The sequence below is a fragment of the Mastomys coucha genome, unplaced genomic scaffold (genome assembly GCF_008632895.1).
Source record: "Mastomys coucha isolate ucsf_1 unplaced genomic scaffold, UCSF_Mcou_1 pScaffold5, whole genome shotgun sequence".
NCBI classification, from domain to species: Eukaryota; Metazoa; Chordata; class Mammalia; order Rodentia; family Muridae; genus Mastomys; species Mastomys coucha.
In genome coordinates this window covers 7,349,708-7,356,631 of record NW_022196911.1, presented here as the reverse complement: position 1 = coordinate 7,356,631, position 6,924 = coordinate 7,349,708, and positions in this window count along the sequence as shown.

Here is a 6,924-nt window from a genome sequence, read left to right as displayed (position 1 = left end):
CAGGGCTGGTACTACACTCTGTTCCTACCTGAAGAATGTGTGAAATCTGGGTCTCACCAACTTAAGAGAGTCCAGCTCCCATCCCTACGGATCATGGTTTTGGTATGCCAGATATGATGTGGAACACAAATGTGTCCCTAGAAGCTCCTCAAGAGGCAAGTAGAGACCATACAGCCTGGCCATTAAACAAATATCCAGATCCAGATGAGGGAACCATCAGTGGCACCAGGATTCTAATGGCACTTATCAGTCACTTGCTTTAGCTTCTGAAGTGGTTGAAGTTGGCCTTCTAGTTCTGCTTCAGGTATTTAACAAAGTCAACACTTACTGTCCCGGTCCCTGCTGCCTTATCTGCCTTTTCTGGTCCCCTTTCTGAGAGAGCTCCCCCTACCCGTCTGAGGATGGGTACCATCCATCCAGGGCACCATGCATGCTACACAGATGTTCTACCACTGACCAATATCCTCAGCTGAGGTTTGTTATTTTTATAACTTCCTGTGGTGTGGACAAAACTGAGGGCCTCGTATAAGCCAAGTGAGCACTCTATCACTGGGCTATACCCCTACACTGCTTCTTTCTCTTCTAATTGATGCCATTTTGTTTTATATTGAAACAGGGTCTCACATGATACTGGGGCTGGCCTATATATCACTAAGTAGCTCAGGCTGGCCCCAAGTGCTGAGATAATGGGCATGAGTTACTACACCCGAGTAATACGTTAGCTCTTGTCAGTTACCAGCAGGTCTCTGAGCTCCACACTGTGAGGAAGCCAAGTGCTGCTTTTCAATCAGTTGCCCAATGAAGATTCCATCAGTATGCCACAGAATCATTCTGCTTCACCATCTGGAATTGGCAACAGCCATTTCAGCCTTTGAACTTGATGGTTTTTGTGCCGTGTTACATGGGTTCTGATAAACTGTGTTCCCCATGGTCCCCCATTCATCTGTGAGATGTCAATGATTTCAACACAGGAAACAGAATTCATAAAAGATTCTTTTCTCAGTCATCCACATCCTAGGACAGAGGCTGTATCTTGATATGCAGGGACACATCAAGTCCTCCTTCTAGATATATACCAATGTCTTTGAGCCACTCACACTCACTTTGTGTTGATAAGGATGGAGAGTTAGCCCATCATTAGCGTGGTGGTGGATAGGGGCCAGGAGTATAGCTCAGCGCCTGGCAGGTCTGAGGCCTTGAGCTCCAGTCCTAGCTGGGACCCTGTGGTTTTCCTGTTGTATCTTAATTTACAGACTTAGTGGCCTTGTCCCTACTTTAAAGTCTCATCCATAAAGTTCCACTTGGTCACCTGAACAGTGGTCACTGGTGTAGAACATATAGTTAGACATTATTAGACATTTAACACCTGATATTTGTGGTATCCTCAGAAAAAAATGTTTACTGTCCTGTGGTATTTTTTTTTCTGAAGCAACAGAAGATTTATTTCTAGATTATTTTTATAAAGCAACAATAAGCATTGTCCCTTAATAACCTCCCCTCTTAGGTTTTTATTAATTTATCATGGTACCCTACTATATGATGTAGCTATTTGCCTCTCTCTAGAAATGTGTATCTAAGTATTTTACAAAAATACACTTTATTCGAGTAAAATTCTCCAAGAATGAATCAATAAGAAATAAAGTTCTTGGGTTTTGTTGTTTGAAACAGGGTCTCTCTACATAGCTCTTGCTGTCCTGGACTTTGTTGTGTAGACCAGGCTGGCTTTGAACTCATAGAGATCCACCAGCATCTGGAACTAAAGACATGCACCACTAAGGCTAGCAGAAATAAATTTCTTTCCATCGCATTTATATGACCATTTCTTGACACATTATAGTAGATATTTATGGGCCTGGCACTTTCTAATAGCTATAAATGATTCTGGGAGTTGGTATTTGAACTTTCAAAGTTGTACCGCCACTTTGGCTTAATTAAGAGGCATCTGGCTTTGGTGGACTAAGGTTCCTCTAGCCAGTCCTCCTGGGAGGCTCCCTTCTCAGAAGCCCCAGGCACAACTGGAGAAGGAAACCAACAACCAACCCGAACCCCAAATCAATACAGAAAATCTCTCACTGAACCTCAAATCAATACAGAAAATCACTCACTGAATCCCCAAAACCATTGCAGAATCTCACTCACTGAATCCCCAAACCAATGCGGAAAATCACTCAGTGAACCCCAAATCAATACAGAAAATCACTCACTGAACCCTCAAACCAATGCAGAAAATCACTCAGTGAACCTTAAACCAATGTGGAAAAAATCACTCAGTGAACCCCAAGTCAATGTGGAAAATCACTCAGTGAACCCCAAATCAATACAGAAAAAAACTCACTGAACCCCAAACCAATGTGGAAAAAAAATCACTCAGTGAACCCCAAGCCAATGTGGAAAATCACTCAGCGAACCCCAAATCAATACAGAAACTCACTTTTGTTTTCTTTAGTTTGAAACAAAGGACAGTGTGGAAGGACTGAGCCAAGAGCCATGCCCTGAAGCATGTTAGAACAGGACCCAGTGCGGTCTTCAGGTAGCTCAGTCAACCCAAACGGAAACTCAACCATATGTCAGCCTTGACCCTGGCTGATGAGTTTGCTGTTGTAATGGCAGTTTCTAGTGTGCTGCTGGAAGCAGACTCTGGTAGGAGCATTTACATCTCAGGGTGCTTTACACTTATGGTTTTGGGGCAGGCACCAGACTTAAGTATGAGTCTAGAGTTTTCAAATATTAACTAAATAATCTATTACTGAGCTATAACCCCAACCCTTGTTTGAGGCAATGTTTCACTAAGTTGCCCAGGCAAGTCTTGAACTAGCAATCCTCCTGCCTTCGCCCTCTATGGTGGCTAGGTTGGTGATGGGTCAAGTGCTACCTGCTCAGGCTGATAACTGTTTTCATGGGAAATGAACAAGTGTCAGGGAGTTCAATGAAACCTATGCTGTATTTGCAGTCATCCCATCAAGGAGATCACAAAACATGGAGAAAAGCTTTTATCAAAAATGATTATCCAGATCAACAAAGAAGACAACAGAGTGTAAGGAGCGACCCAATCCCCTTGGAGGAGCCCAGAAGATCAAGAGAGGACCCCAGACATTGGATACTGAGTTATTTACACTTTGGAGTTTGGTTTCCTTCATGCAGACTGTGATTGTAACCCCGTTCTTTCTTCTTGAAGGAAGGAAGTATTTAATTTAGTTATGATTTTACAGGAACCCTCAACTGCGAGACTTTAAACTTTTTTTTCCCCTGCTTTTCAAGACAGGGTTTGTGTGTGTGTGTAGCCCTGGCTGCCCTGGAACTTGCTCTGTAGACCAGGCTGGCTTCAAACTCAGAGAGATCCACCTGCTTCTGCCTCCCATGTGCCTGGGATTAAAGGCATCTTTATGATATTTTAAACTTTAAAAAGATATTTTGGGGTTTTATAGAGAATTTGGTCTTTAAAGAAGGCTAAATATTTTTTAAAAGACTGAAGTTTTAAGTGTTTACAGTTTTAAATACTGTGGGGCTTTTAAAATTTGTAATGTTTATACTGTAATACTGATATTCATATGTGATCTTGGGATAAACAGAAAAAGGAAAGGTTATGGCCTAATGGTGATACGTTTGTGTGTCAAGCTGGCAAGGGTCCAGTCATCCTCTCTGATCCTGTCCCTCTCCAGTCCCACACAGAGAGGCTTCCTCTTAAGTCATGCTTCCTGGGAGGAATGCAGTGCTATGAAACCCTAATCAGGAAGAACTTGCTGAGAAGAAATGGAAAAACTGAATAATCCACACATAGACCAGGAAAGTCTGTAGCAAGCTTCTCTGATGTTAGAGCCCATTCATTTTTTAAAAAATCATTTATTCCCCCTTTAAAATTACCTGTGGCCCCATTCCTCTCCCCACTATTTAAGACTCAATCATGTGGCTAGTCCTTCCTCCCCCTACCTTTACCCTGTCATTTTCAAGATGGAAGCACACATTATACACCAGGCTTACTCTGAATTCACTGTGAAGCAAGGCAGACTTCAGCCTTGCAGTCTTCCTGTCTCTGGCTCACAGGACTCTGCCTGTGTCCTGTTTCTTGTTTGTTTGAATACTGATTTTTATTTTGTGTGTACTGATGCTTCATCTGTATATACTGTCTGTGCACCACGTGTGCCTGGTGGCCACAGAGGCCAGAAGAATGTATGAGATCCCCTGGAACTGAATTAGAGACTCGCTGTGAGGTGCCATGTGGGCACTGTGAGCCAAACCCAAGTCCTCTGCAAGAGTATTTTTGATTACTAAACCATCTTTCTAGCACTTAGTTAAAGGCATCCTATCACTACATTATCAGGCTGGCTTAAATTCTTAGACTCAAGTAATCGCCCTGCCTCAGTCTCCCAAGGAACTTGGTCTGTGGTTTGACTCACTTTTGCCTGTCTTTTTGAGTTTCATACTAGAGTGGCTCCAGTGCTCATTAGGAACTCTGTACACCTTTCCTCCTGTTCATCTAATGTTAGCATGCTAACCTCTTACCAAATCAGAAGGTAATCTGAATTTCCCTGCAATGTCATGAACAATGCATTAATAAATGAGGGGGTATGGGTATGCACTGCTGAGACTGCAACTGTTGGCCTACAGAAGCCCTGCCTAGGTGCCTGTGTTGCTAGTCAGCTGTGCTGGACAAAGCTGCTGTAGAGATCTATCTATCCCAATTCGGAGGAGCTGGGCTATCACTGCTGTAGCAGACTGGCAGGCAGAATTCCTTACCGGGAATTGAACAGGTCTATGTGACTAAAATTTCCAAAAGCTCTTTGGTTTAGTCTGACCCATCAGGTCTTCCTGGGAGTTCTATGTGGAAAACTGCAGCTCAGTTCCCCAACAAAGACTGTTGTACCCGCCTTTCTGCCAGCTTCCCTAGAGCTAAAGTTAGCTTTGCAGCTTAGCACCTGCTAGGTGAGACCAAGATGAATGTTTACCAGCTCACTCTTCAGATGGAAGCTCTGTAAGCAAGTAGGGGAGACCCTCACTTCTGGGTGCAGCATTTGGCCACTGATGGGCAGTAAGAAGCCGAGGTTAACTCCGAGGGGCCTGGGATGGACCAGAGAGTCTTAAGAGCTCAATAAACTATATATCCTGTAGCTTTTAGGCCAATATACCCTTTCCAGCCTACATGGCTGTATCTGCGGTCATCAAAGACAACACTTGGGCTTGCCGAGACTTTCCTGTAACTGCTGGAGATGAGCCCCAAGCAGAGATGGGCAGTTCTAATGGGTGAGGACTAGAGGAGTAGTTTAACACAGCTTACAAAAAGGAGCTGAAATTTCTACCACAGATAAGAAACCATACTCCTAGCCTCCTGCAGTCAACAGTAACCTGAGGAAGGCAGGGAGTAGAAGGCGGGATCCTGATAAAGCACAGAAAGAATACATTACTTGAGAACTATCCTTTGGCAGCCAAGCTGTACCTGTGGAGTATGTACCCTTGTGTTTGGGCTGTTTGTCTGTTCACCTAGAGAGTGAAAAAAAATAGACAAAGCAAAACAAAAAGCCAAGCAAAACACTGGTCAGGCTCACGTTTCCATGGCCTGTGGAAAGGAATCGCACCCACTACTAGATCAAAGTGCAAGCCCTTGAAGCAGCACATCTTCAGGCACTTCTTGTCAAACTGCCTCATGAGGACCTTCATGAGCTCGAGATGGAACTGAGAGTCATGTTAACCTCAGTTCCCACTTAAGACTGGGAACGCCGCCAAGATGATCCAAAGAAAAAGCGCAAGGCACTCTCTACCCTGAGGGTTCAGAGGGGTAGGGCTGGCTGGCCCTGCCCAGAGAAAGTGTGTTGAGTTGAGGACTGTTATGCATCCAGCCCTTACCTAGCTTCCTTCATCTTTTAGGGCTGTGGCAGAGTGGAGCCCAGGAGTCATAGCTGTACATCTGATGGATGACTGTACCAGGTGCAGGAGGAACCTGCAGAGGAGAATGAGCTAAGGGGCAAGTGGCTTTCCTGAGGAGCAAACTGCTCATGATGAAGAGGGGAAAAAAAAACCTGCCACTGAATAAATGCCTCACACTTATTTCTTGTTATTACAATAGTCATTTCACTTTGACAGTTCTGGAATTTCCCAAGAGCTGTTACCTCGTCTTCAGGTTCAAAGTTTTGACACTTCACTGGAGGTTCCCACCCTGGAAATGTGTCCTGGCTTTCACATCCTCCATAGTGTAGGGACATGCTTCCCTATGGGGAAAAGCAGAGAACAGGAAACGGAAGGGGCAAGCACCATAGTCCACACCTGGCACCCGTTCTTGCTGGGTTCTGCTCCACAATGGAACTAACTTCTTCACTTGAAGCCATCTCTTTGGCAGGAATTTGGATGCCAGGACTGAGGCTGCTCTCAGCACATGACACACACGTTTCAACAAACTGACCGAGAAACAACTCTATATTAATCTGTGGAACACCCAGGAGTTTAAAAGCTCATTAGGAAATGTCAAGAATGGCCTGTGTGTTATTCCTCATAGGTAACTGATTACAAATAGGTCATTACTAAACAAGAATTGGGGGCTGGGAGCCCGGCATGATACATACCTTTAATCTCAGCAATTTGAGAGGCAGAGGTAGATAAGTGAGGCAATCTGATCCACGCAGCTAGTTCTAGGCCAGCTGGAGCTGTGTGGAGAGACCTTGTCTTAAAACAAAGAAGAGTATGAAAATTCAGAAATAAATGAAGACTATTCACTACTGTACCCCAGAAATCCTCAATTCTATTTCAGGATTGGTTTTCTGTCTATAGAACCCAGGAATCATTTTAACCTATTCAATGTTCCAACTTTGTCATTTTAGAAAGGGAGGTGGCGGCGCACACCTTTGATCCCATCACTTGGGAGGCAGATCTTTGTGAGTTTGAGGATAGCCTGGCCTACAAAGTTAGTTCCAGGACAGCCAGGGATATACAAAGAAA